Raw genomic sequence first — 13,232 nt, forward strand, 5'->3', positions numbered from 1 at the left:
ATGAAAACCTGTGACAAGAGGAGTTTTTGAGGAAAAAATAATAATTTTGCCCCTGGTTCACAGAACCCCTAAAACCCCTTCCAGGGCCCCCCCTACAAGTTTCAATATTTTCTCTGGTAGGGAATTAGAGTTAATAATGAGATGACATTACCCCAGTCAATAAAATGTTGGGAGTTTTTTTAAACACGATCAAACGGCATTTATTCTCGCCCTGTTTTATACATATTCAGTCGTTTTTGTCTAACGAAAATTCTTAAAGTCTGCCCAACTAAACTTTCCAATTTCTTTTCATTTTTCATTCAAAAATTTTTGACGCTTCCCGGAGTTGCAAGGGCGCAAGGAAAACAGATAAAAAAGGGCCCCAAACCCCCCCCATACCATGATATACATAAACGCCCACACACGACATTAATACCCTACATTTCAACTAACATACATATACATACACGCTTACTAGGAAGGGGAGAAAGAATATTTCCCCGATTCCCACTTGTCGTAGTAGGTAACTAAGGGGATGGGAGGGGGGGGCAAAAACTCCCCTCCTCGATTTCAATTTCAAAAGGGGGGGAAAAGAAAAGGGTCATGGGGGGATTTGCTCATCCTCCTGCAGGCTCAGTTTTGGGGTTTAAATGTCTTGGATGTAACCAAGATGAGAAAAAAGGAAAGACAGGTGTATGTTTGAGGAAAGGAACTGGAGTTTTGGCTCTGGTGAAACAAAACCGGGGGAAAGGGGAACGGGGTTTAAGGAAGCCTTGGGTAAAGTGGAGTTAGTGAAGGCCAAAAAACAAGGAAGGAGTAGCCCCGCTCCGAAACGGGTGGTGGGGTAGTGATAGAGTGTAAGAAAAAAAACTAAAGATTGATATGGGAAAAAATGAAAGATGAGGAGAGAGCGGGGATTTTTGGGTGAAAAATGCCCTGGCTGGGGGAAAAAGTCATGAAGGAAATTTTTTTTGGGGAGCAGCTGGTGAGTGGTTAGTAGTTTTGATGCAGAGGCCGGGTTTAAAATTTGATAGGTGATTTGAATGCAAAGGGGTAAGGGTTTAGAAAAAATTTGGTTTACAGGGGTTTTAAATGTTGTAAATGGAAATGGTGATGAGCTTGTAGATTTTTTGTGTGAAAAAAGGGTAGGTTGGGAAAAAATGGGTTTTAAAAAAAAGAGATATACATAAGCACAGAAGGAAAAAAATGAGAACAAAGGAGGTAAGGGGAGGGGGGAGGAAAGGATGTTTTTTTAGGGGAAAAGTGATGGTTGCGCAAAAGTTTCTTGTGGCATGAGAAGGGGGGAGGTGGGCAATTTGAAGGGTGTGAAATTGGGGTGAAAAAGTAAATTTCTAGTGAAAGAGAAGAGAGGCTTGGAGATTTTTTCAGGAAAAAATGCAAATGAGTGGGGCATGAATAAAAGAAAAAAAGGGGGTCAAGAGAAGGGTAAGGGTAAAAAAGAGGGAAATGAGATTGGGGGGAGGGGGTATATTAAATTTTTTAGGGAGGAAGAAAAGATTTTTGGGAAGGGTAATAAAGTGCGTAAGAAAAAGGAAGCAAATGGGGAACTTCAGTGAAGGGGGTTAAGGGGAGGTGATAAAAGTAGTGGTGATGTTAAAAAGGAGTGGGTAAATTTTTTGGGAAGGGTTTTTTTGTTGAATGTTTTTTCATGACAGGGGGGCCCGATTGGGGTTTTTTGGGTGGGAGGTGGTGTGCAAAGTGAGAGGGTTAGGGAAAATGATTTGGTAAACAAAGGAGAGGTTTAGAAAAATTTGCAGAGATAAAGGGGGCCGGAAGCGGGGGTTTGGAGGTTTGCGTGGAATTTTTTAAAAAAAGGGGTCTGTATTGGGGAGGTTTTGGAAAGGTTTTTTAATTGGGTGTATGATTCATGGTGAAGTCCCTGAGGATTGGGGAATGCGTGTTTTGTCCCGTTGTACAGAGGCAAAGGGGATAAGAGTGAGTGCTCAAATTACAAGGTATGTTTGTTGAGTTTTCCGGGAAAATTTATATGAGAGGGTTTTGTTGAGAGGGTGAAGCATGTCGAGCATCGAGGGGGGAGGCACTTGGTTTCAAAGTGGTAGGGATGGTGGATAGGTGTTTGCTTTGAAGAAGTATGTAGAAATATTTTAAAAAAGCAAAGGGATTTGTATGTCATTTATGGATCGGAAAGGCTTGAAGAGTTGATAGGTGCTTTTGAAGGTACTATGAATATAGGGGGGGGAGGCAAGTTGTTAGAAGCGTGAAAAGTTTTTATCGAGGTGTGGCATGGTACGTGTAAAAAGAAGGAAAGGATTGGTTCTCGTGAATGAGTTTGCGGCGGGGGGTGTGTGATGTCTCCGGGTTTGTTTAATTTGTTTAGGAAAAGGGTTTTTAGGGAGGTAAATCAAGAGTTTTGGAAAGGGGGTAGATGACTCTGTTGGGGATGAGAGGTTTGGGAATGGTCATTGTTGTTCGTGGATACACCCTGGTGGCTGTTCAGTGGAAATGCAAAGCGGTGATGATTTGGTAAAGTGTGTGAAAGAAGAAAATTTAAGAGTAATTGAAAAAGCAAGGTTATTAGGTCATTTAGGGTTAGGGTCATAAAATTTGGGGGTAAGTTTGAATGGAGAAAAATGGGGGGGGGGAAGTGTTTTAGATATCGGGAGTGGTTTTCTGCAGGGGGAACCAGGAAGGAAGGAATATGGGTGGGGGGGGGTCGAAAATCCTGGGACCCTTGAAGAATGGTGGAAGTGAGAACATTATCTCCAAAAACAAAAATGGGTTGTTTGAAGGAAAGGGTTCCAAAATTTGATGGTTCGGGGGGGCTAAGGGATAGTTATGGGGCAGGAGGGTGGATGTGCTGGAAATGAGATGTTTGGGGAAAAATTGGGGTGTGAGGGGTTTGATCGGTAGAATGAAAAGGGTAAGAGTTTGTGGAAAAAAAAAGAGCGGGGGAAAAAGGCAGAAGAGGGTTTTTTAAAAGGGTTTGGCCATGGAGAGAAGAGTGAGGAAAGTTGACAAAGAGGATATATGTGTCGGGGGTGGAGGGGAGGAGAAGTGGGAGACCAAAAAGGAGGGGAAAATGGAGTGAAAAAGATTTTGAGTGATCGGGCCCGAAACTGCAAAGAGGGGGAAAGGGGGCAAGGAAAAAGGGAATTGACGAGTGGTAACCCGGGGTCGACGTGTGTCAATGGATTGAATCAGGTCGGGGGGAAACCTGGAAAGTTTTTTGGGGCCCCGGGTGGAAAAGGGGCTGGGTTCGGGCTTTTTTGCATACAGCTAGAGACTGTGTGTGAAGAATGGGCCTTTGTTTTTCTTTTCCCGCGCTACCTGCCACATGGGGGGGAGGGGGGTTTTTTTCCATGTGTGGAGGTGGCGTGGGATGAATAAATGCAGGAGTGTGATTTGTTGATGTGTATATATGTATGTGCCCGTGTGTGTATAATATTTTGGTACTTGGAAAGTATGGGTTGTATATTTTCATATGGGGACGTGTTGTAATACATTTGTAGGGGTGGATTGGGCCCCTTTTTTTGTTGTTTCCCTTTCGGACCTCGCAAACGCGGGGGACACGACAAAGCAAAATAAAATAAAAAAAAATAAATAAAAATAGTAAGTAGGAGAGATGGCCCCAAGAGGGTTTTTGGATTATGAGTTAAATTTATAGGCGGCGAAAAAAGAGACTTTTTTGGTGTTAAAGAGCTGAGAGGGGCAAATGGAGGGGTCCTTTTTTATCTTTTGGAGGTGAAGGTGAAGATTTGTAGAGGTTTTTAGAAGAAGAGAATATTGGGGGGAAGAGGGGTGAAAGTAATAAGTGAGCTTGGGGAAAGGGGTTGTGAGGGAAATTCCAAGAGGGGACTGGAAAGATGGAAAAAGGTGAGAAAAAAAAAGGGCGTAAGGGAGTAGGGGAGGGAAAAGGTGTATTTGGGAAGCAGTGTGGCTTGTGCAAAAAATGCTTTGTGCAGAGAAGGTGGGGATGGGCAAAGAAAGGGGGAAAAGGTGGGGGGGAGAAAAGATTATTAGTGAAAAGAAAAGAGAGGCATTTGGCGATTTTTGCAGGAAAAAAGCAAAGACTGGGAGGTTTTTTAAAAAAAGAGGCAGGAGTTCAAAAGAAGGTGCAAAAGGTGAAAAAGAGGGGAAATGAGGTTGGGGTGAGAGGTTCTTAAATTTTAGGGAAAATAAAAAGATTTTTGGAAGGGGTAAATAAAGTTAAAAAGGAAAAAAATGGGAAATTATGAATGGGGGTTTAAAGGGAAAGGGGATAACAAATAGGGTGATGTGGAAGGAGATGGATGAGTATTTTGAAAGGGTTTTTTGAATGTTTTGATGACCGGTGGCGATTGGGTGTTTTGGTCGGGTGGTGTGCAAGTGAGGGGTTTGGGGGAATGATCTGGTAAACAGAAAGGGTAGTAAAGATTTGTGGAAGATGACAGCCCCAAGGGAGCAGGGTTTGGTGGGATTTAGTGGAATTTATTAAAAAAGGGGGAAGGGCTGTATTGTTGATGGTTGGGTAGGTTATTTAATGCTGATGTCAGGTGAGGTCCCGAGGGTTGGCGAATGCTTGCATGTGCCTTGCAAAGGTAAAGGGGATTTTAAAAGTAATCCAAATTACGAGGTATAAGTTTGTTGAGTATTCAGGGAAATTATATGAGAGGGTATTGATTGAGAGGGTGAAGGTATGTACAGAGCATCAGACTGGGGAAGAGCACTGTGGTTTCAGAAGTGGTAGAGGATGTGTGGATCAGGTGTTTGCTTTGAAGAATGTATGTGAGAAATACTTAGAAAAGCAAATGGATTTGTATGTAACATTTATGGATCTGGAGAAGGCATATGATAGAGTTGATAGAGATGCTCCTAGAAGGTACTATGAATATATGGTGTGGGAGGCAAGTTGTTAGAAGCAGTGAAAAGTTTTTATCGAGGATGTAAGGCATGTGTACGTGTAGGAAGAAAGGAAAGTGATTGGTTCTCAGTGAATGTAGGTTTGCGGCAGGGGTGTGTGATGTCTCCATGGTTGTTTAATTTGTTTATGGATAGGGTTGTAAGGGAGGTGAGTGCAAGAGTTTTGGAAAGAGGGGTAGTATGCACTCTGTTGGGGATGAGAGAGCTTGGGAAGTGAGTCAGTTGTTGTTCGCTGATGATACAGCGCTGGTGGCTGATTCAAGTGAGAAACTGCAGAAGCTGGTGACTGAGTTTGGTAAAGTGTGTGAAAGAAGAAAGTTAAGAGTAAATGTGAATAAGAGCAAGGTTATTAGGTACATTAGGGTTGAGGGTCAAGTCAATTGGGAGGTAAGTTTGAATGGAGAAAAACTGGAGGAAGTAAAGTGTTTTAGATATCTGGGAGTGGATCTGGCAGCGGATGGAACCATGGAAGCGGAAGTGAATCATAGGGTGGGGGAGGGGTCGAAAATCCTGGGAGCCTTGAAGAATGTGTGGAAGTCGAGAACATTATCTCCGAAAGCAAAAATGGGTATGTTTGAAGGAATAGTGGTTCCAACAATGTTGTATGGTTGCGAGGAGTGGGCTAAGGATAGAGTTATGCGCAGGAGGGTGGATGTGCTGGAAATGAGATGTTTGAGGACAATATGTGGTGTGAGGTGGTTTGATCGAGTAAGTAATGTAAGGGTAAGAGAGATGTGTGGAAATAAAAAGAGCGTGGTTGAAAGAGCAGAAGAGGGTGTTTTGAAATGGTTTGGGCACATGGAGAGAACGAGTGAGGAAAGATTGACAAAGAGGATATATGTGTCGGAGGTGGAGGGAACGAGGAGAAGTGGGAGACCAAATTGGAGGTGGAAAGTTGGAGTGAAAAAGATTTTGAGTGATCGGGGCCTGAACATGCAAGAGGGTGAAAGGCGGGCAAGGAATAGAGTGAATTGGATCGATGTGGTATACCGGGGTCGACGTGCTGTCAATGGATTGAATCAGCGTCTGGGGTAAACCATGGAAAGTTCTGTGGGGCCTGGATGTGGAAAGGGAGCTGTGGTTTCGGGCATTATTGCATGACAGCTAGAGACTGTGTGTGAACGAATGAGGCCTTTGTTGTCTTTTCCTAGCGCTACCTTGCACACATGAGGGGGGAGGGGGATGTTATTCCATGTGTGGCTAGGTGGCGATGGGAATGAATAAATGCAGAGAGTGTGATTTGTGTGCATGTGTATATATGTATGTGCCTGTGTGTGTATATATATGTGTACATTGAGATGTATGGGTATGTATATTTGCATATGGGGACGTGTATGTATATACATTTGTATGGGGGTGGATTGGGCCATTTCTTTCGTCTGTTTCCTTGCGCTACCTCGCAAACGCGGGAGACAGCGACAAAGCAAAATAAATATAAATAAATAAATAAAAATATGTAAGTAGGAGAGATGGCCAAAGAGTGTTATTGGATTATGAGTTAATTGATAGGCGTGCGAAAGAGAGACTTTTGGATGTTAAAGAGCTGAGAGGTGCAACTGGAGGGATGTCTCATCATTATCTTGTGGAGGTGAAGGTGAAGATTTGTAGAGGTTTTCAGAAAAGAGGAGAGAATATTGGGGTGAAGAGGGTGGTGAAAGTAAGTAAGTGAGCTTGGGAAGGAGACTTGTGTGAGGAAGTACCAAGAGAGACTGAGAACAGAATGGAAAAAGGTGAGAACAAAGGACGTAAGGGGAGTAGGGGAGGAATAGGATGTATTTAGGGAAGCAGTGATGGCTTGTGCAAAAGATGCTTGTGGCATGAGAAGCGTGGGAGATGGGCAGATTAGAAAGGGAAGAGAGTGGTGGGATGAAGAAGTAAGATTATTAGTGAAAGAGAAGAGAGAGGCATTTGGACGATTTTTGCAGGGAAATAATGCAAATGACTGGAAGATGTATAAAAAAAAGAGGCAGGAGTTCAAGAGAAAGGTGCAAAAGGTGAAAAAGAGGGCAAATGAGAGTTGGGGTGAGAGAGTATCATTAAATTTTAGGGAAAATAAAAAGATGTTTTGGAAGGAGGTAAATAAAGTAAATAAATAAAGGTAAATATAAAATGGGAACTTCACTGAATGGGGTTAATGGGAAGGTGATAACAAGTAGTGGTGATGTGAGAAGGAGATGGAGTGAGTATTTTGAAGGTTTGTTGAATGTGTTTGATGACAGAGTGGCAGATATTGGGTGTTTTGGTCGAGGTGGTGTGCATAGTGAGAGGGTTTGGGAGAATGATCTGGTAAACACAGAAGAGGTAGTAAAAGATTTGTGGAAGATGACAGCCAGCAAGGCAGCATGTTTGGATGGTATTCTAGTGGAATTTATTAAAAAAGGGAGAGACTGTATTGTTGACTGGTTGGTAAGGTTATTTAATGCATGTATGACTCATGGTGAGGTGCCTGAGGATTGGCAGAATGCTTGCATAGTGCCATTGTACAAAGGTAAAGGGGATAAAAGTGAATGCTCAAATTACAGAGGTATAAGTTTGTTGAGTATTCAAGGGAAATCATATGGGAGGGTATTGATTGAGAGGGTGAAGGCATGTACAGAACATCAGACTGGGGAAGATCAGTGTGGTTTCAGAAGTGGTAGAGGATGTGTGGATAAGGTGTTTGCTTTGAAGAATGTATGTGAGAAATACTTAGAAAAGCAAATGGATTTGTATGTAGCATTTATGGATCTGGAGAAGGCATATGACAGAGTTGATAGAGATGCTCTGTGAAAGGCATTAAGAATATATGGTATGGGAGGCAAGTTGCTAGAAGCAGTGAAAAGTTTTTATCAAGGATGTAAGGCATGTGTACGTGTAGGAAGAGAGGAAAGCGATTGGTTTTCAGTAAGTGTTGGTTTGCGGCAGGGGTGCGTGATGTCTCCATGGTTGTTTAATTTGTTTATGGATGGGGTTGTTAGGGAGGTGAATGCAAGAGTTTTGGAAAGAGGGGCAAGTATGCAATCTGTTGTGGATGAGAGAGCTTGGGAAGTGAGTCAGTTGTTGTTCACTGATGATACAGCGCTGGTGGCTGATTCGGGTGAGAAACTGAAGAAGCTGGTGACTGAGTTTGGTAAATTGTGTGAAAGAAGAAACCTGAGAGTAAATGTGAAAAAGAGCAAGGTTATTAGGTACAGTAGGGTTGAGGGACAAGTCAACAGGGAGGTAAGTTTGAATGGAAAAAACTGGAGGAAGTAAATTGTTTTAAATATCTGGGAGTGGATTTGGCAGTGGATGGAACCATGGAAGCAGAAGTGAATCATAGGATGGGGAGGGGCGAAAGTTTTGGGAGCATTGGAGAATGTGTGGAAGTCGAGAACGTTATCTTGGAAAGCAAAAATTGATATGTTTGAAGGAATAGTGGTTCGAACAATGTTATATGGTTGCGGGGCGTGGGCTATAGATAGAGTTGTGCAGAGGAGGGTGGATGTTCTGGAAATGAGATGTCTGAGGACAATATGTGCTGTGAAGTGGTTTGATCGAGTAAGTAATAATAGGGTAAGAGAGATGTGTGGTAATAAAAAGAGTGTGGTTGAGAGAGCAAAAGAGGGTGTTTTGAAATGGTTTGGTCATATGGAGAAAATGAGTAAGGAAAGATTGACAAAGAGGATATATGTGTCAGAGGTGGAGGGAACGAGGAGAAGTGGGAGACCAAATTGGAGGTGGAAAGATGGGGTGAAAAAGATTTTGAGTGATCGGGGCCTGAACATGCAGGAGGGTGAAAGGCGTGCAAGGAATTGAGTGAATTGGAACGATGTGATATACTGGGGCCGACGTGCTGTCAATGGATTGAATCAAGGCATGTGAAGTGTCTGGGGTAAACCATGGAAAGTTCTGTGGGGTCTGGATGTGGAAAGGGAGCTATAATTTCGGTGCATTATACATGACAGCTAGAAACTGAGTGTGAATGAATGTGGCCTTTGTTGTCTTTCCTAGCGCTACCTCGCATACATGTGGGGGGAGGGAGTTGTTATTTCATGTGTGGTGGGGTGGCGACAGGAATGAATAAGGGCAGACAGAATGAATTATGTACATGTGTATATATGTATATGTCTGTGTGTGTATATATATGTATACATTGAGATGTATAGGTATGTATATGTGCGTGTGTGGACGTGTATGTATATACGTGTGTATGTCGGTGGGATGGGCCATTCTTTCGTCTGTTTACTTGTGCTACCTCGCTAACACATGAAATGACACCCCCTACCCCCGCGTACGTGCAAGGTAGCTAGCGCTAGGAAAAGACAAAAAGGCAACATACGTTCACACTCAGTCTCTAGCTGTCATGTATAATGAACCGAAACCATAGCTCCCTTTCCACATCTAGGACCCAAAAAACTTTCCATGGTTTACCCGAGATGCTTCACATGCCCTGGTTCAAGCCATTGACAGCAAATCGACCCCGGTATACCATATCATTCCAATTCACACAATTCCTTGCATGCATTTCACCCTCCTGTATGTTCAGGCCCCAATCGCTCAAAATCTTTTTCACTCCATCTTTCCACATCCAATTTGGTCTCCCACTTCTCCTCGTTCCCTCCACCTCTGATACATATATCCTCTTGGTCAATCTTTCCTCACTCATCCACTCCATGTGATCAAACCATTTCAAAACACCCTCTTCTGGTCTCTCAACCACACTCTTTTTTTTAACACACATCTCTCTTACCCTTACATTACTTACTCGATCAAACCACCTCACACCACATATTGTCCTCAAACATCTCATTTCCAGCACATCCACCCTCCTGCCCACAACTCTATCCATAGCCCATGCCTCGCTACCATACAACATTGTTGAAACCACTATTCCTTCAAACATACCCATTTTTGCTTTCCGAGATAATGTTCTCGACTTCCATACACTCTTCAAGGCTCCCAGAATTTTTGCCCCCTCCCCCACTCTATGATTCACTTCTGCTTCCATGGTTCCATCCACTGCCAAATCCACTCCCAGATATCTAAAACACTTTACTTCCTCCAGTTTTTCTCCATTCAAACTTACCTCCCAATTGACTTGACCCTCAACCCTACTGTACCTAATAGCCTTGCTCTTATTCACATTTACACTCAACTTTCCTCTTTCACAAACTTTACCAAATTCAATCACCAGCTTCTGCAGTTTCTCACATGAATCAGCCACCAGCGCTGTATCATCAGCGAACAACAACTGACTCACTTTCCAAGCTCTCTCATCCATAACAGACTGCATAATTGCCCATCTTTCCAAAACTCTTGCATTCACCTCCCTAACAACCCCATCCATAAACAAATTAAACAACCATGGAGACATCACACACCCCTGCCGCAAACCTACATTCACTGAGAACCAATCACTTTCCTCTCTTCCTACACATACACATGCCTTACATCCTCGATAAAAACTTTTCACTGTTTCTAACAACTTGCCTCCCACACCATATATTCTTAATACCTTCCACAGAGCATCTCTATCAACTCTATCATATGCCTTCTCCAGAACCATAAATGCTACATACAAATCCATTTGCTTTTCTAAGTATTTCTCACATACATTCTTCAAAGCAAACACCTGATCCACACATCCTCTACCACTTCTGAAACCACAGTGCTCTTCCCCAATCTGATGCTCTGTACATGCCTTCACCCTCTCAATCAATACCCTCCCATATAATTTACTAGGAATACTCAACAAACTTATACCTCTGAAATTTGAGCATTCACCTTTGTCCCCTTTACCCTTGTACAATGGCACTATGCAAGCATTCCGCCAATCCTCAGGCACCTCACCATGAGTCATACATACATTAAATAACCTTACCAACCAGTCAACAATACAGTCACCCCCTTTTTTAATAAATTCCCCTGCAGTACCATTCAACCCCGCTGCCTTGCCGGCTTTCATCTTCCGCAAAGCTTTTACTACCTCTTCTCTGTTTACCAAATCAGTTTCCCCAACCTTCTCACTTTGCACACCGCCTCGACCAAAACACTCTATATCTGCCACTCTATCATCAAACACATTCAACAAACCTTCAAAATACTCACTCCATCTCCTTCTCACATCAACACTACTTGTTATCACCTCCCCATTAGCCCTTCACTGATGCTCCCATTTGTTCCCTTGTCTTACGCACATTATTTACCTTATTCCAAAACATCTTTTTATTCTCCCTAAAATTTAATGATACTCTCTCACTCCAAATCTCATTTGCCCTCTTTTTCACCTCTTGCACCTTTCTCTTGACTCCTGCCTCTTTCTTTTATACATTTCCCACTCGTTTGCATTATTTCCCTTCAAAAATCATCCAAATGTCTCTCTCTTCTCTTTCACTAGTAATCTTACTTCTTCATCCCACCATTCACTACCTTTTCTAATCTGCCCACCTCCCACGCTTCTCATGCCACAAGCATCTTTTGCGCAAGCCATCACTGCGTCCCTAAATCCATCCCATTCTTCCCCCACTCCCCTTACCTCCTTTGTTCTCACTTTTTTCCATTCTCAGTCTCTCCTGGTACTTCCTCACACATGTCTCCTTCCCAAGCTCACTTACTCTCACCACTCTCTTCACCCCAACGTTCTCCGTTCTTTTCTGAAAACCTCTACAAATCTTCACCTTTGCCTCCACAAGATAATGATCAGACATCCCTCCAGTTGCACCTCTCACCACATTAACATCCAAAAGCCTCTCTTTCGCACAGCTATCAATTAACACGTAATCCAATACCGCTCTCTGGCCATTTCTCCTACTTACATATGTATATTTATGTATATCTCGCTTTTTAAACCAGGTATTCCCAATCACCAGTCCTTTTTCAGCACATAAATCTACAAGCTCTTCACCATTTCCATTTACAACACTGAACACCCCATGTATACCAATTATTCCCTCAACTGCCACATTACTCACCTTTGCATTCAAATCATTCATCACTATAACCCTGGTCTCGTGCATCAAAACTACTAACACACTCATTCAGCTGATCCCTAAACACTTGCCTCTCATGATCTTTCTTCTCATGCCCAGGTGCATATGCACCAATAATCACCCAACTCTCCATCAACTTTCAGCTTTACCCATATGAAGCTAGAGTTTACTTTCTTAACCTCTATCACATACTCCCACCACTCCTATTTCAGTAGTAGTGCTACTCCTTCCCTTGCTCTTGTCCTCTCACTAACCCCTGACTTTACTCCTAAGACATTCCCAAACCACTCTTCCCCTTTACCCTTGAGCTTCGTTTCACTCAGAGCCAAAACACGATATTCTCTTAATACCTTCCACAAAGCATCTCTATCAACTCTATCATATGCCTTCTCTAGATCCATAAGTGCTACATACAAATTCATCTGCTTTTCTAAGTATTTCTCACATACACTCTTCAAAGCAAACACCTGATCCATACATCATCTACCACTTCTGAAACCACACTGCTCCTCCCCAATCTTGAGGAATGGCCCAATGCCTTCACCCTCTCAATCAATACTCTCCCATATAATTTCCCAGGAATACTCAACAAACTTATATCTTTGTAATTTGAACACTCACCTTTATCCCCTTTGCCTTTATACAATGGCACTATACATGCATTCCGCCAATCCTCAGGCACTTCACCATGAACCATACATACACTGAATATCCTCACCAACCAGTAAACAACACAGTCACCCCCTTTTTTAATAAATTCCACTGCAATACCATCCAAACCCACAGCCTTGCCGGCTTTTATCTTCTGCAAAGCTTTCACTACCTCTTCTCTGTTTACCAATCATTCTCCCTGACCCTCTCACTTCCCACACCACCTTGACCAAAACACCCTATATCCCCCACTCTATCATCAAACACATTCAACAAACCTTCACAATACTCACTCCATCTCCCTCTCACTTCACTATCACTTGTTATTACCTCCCCATTAGCCCCCTTCACTGATGTTCCCATTTGTTTTCAATTTATCACAATTTCCACATGGCACTTTATAGATGCATCCAGGAGAATTTTTTGTTGAATTCCTAATTAAGATATTCTTTATAGTATTATTGTTGCTGAAGGCAACATTTACATTAAAGGATTTAAGCAGCATGGGAAGTAGAATTATTCAAATGGAGAACTAATAGATTCTTGGTGTCAGTGGGAGGTTTGGGTGCAACTCTCTAAAATGATTTCTTTGCTAACTTTAGGGATTTATCAATGAAAGATCTAGGGTACTTCAACTTAGATCCAACTGAATATATCTTCTCAAACTCATCATCAATAAACTCTGGACTGCAAAAATGTAATACCCTAAGGAACATAGATTGAAATGATAATTTAATTCTGTCTTGTTGAGATGAGTAATAATGAATATAT

Source organism: Panulirus ornatus, chromosome 15, assembly GCF_036320965.1.
Source record: "Panulirus ornatus isolate Po-2019 chromosome 15, ASM3632096v1, whole genome shotgun sequence".
In the NCBI taxonomy this organism is placed as follows: domain Eukaryota; kingdom Metazoa; phylum Arthropoda; class Malacostraca; order Decapoda; family Palinuridae; genus Panulirus; species Panulirus ornatus.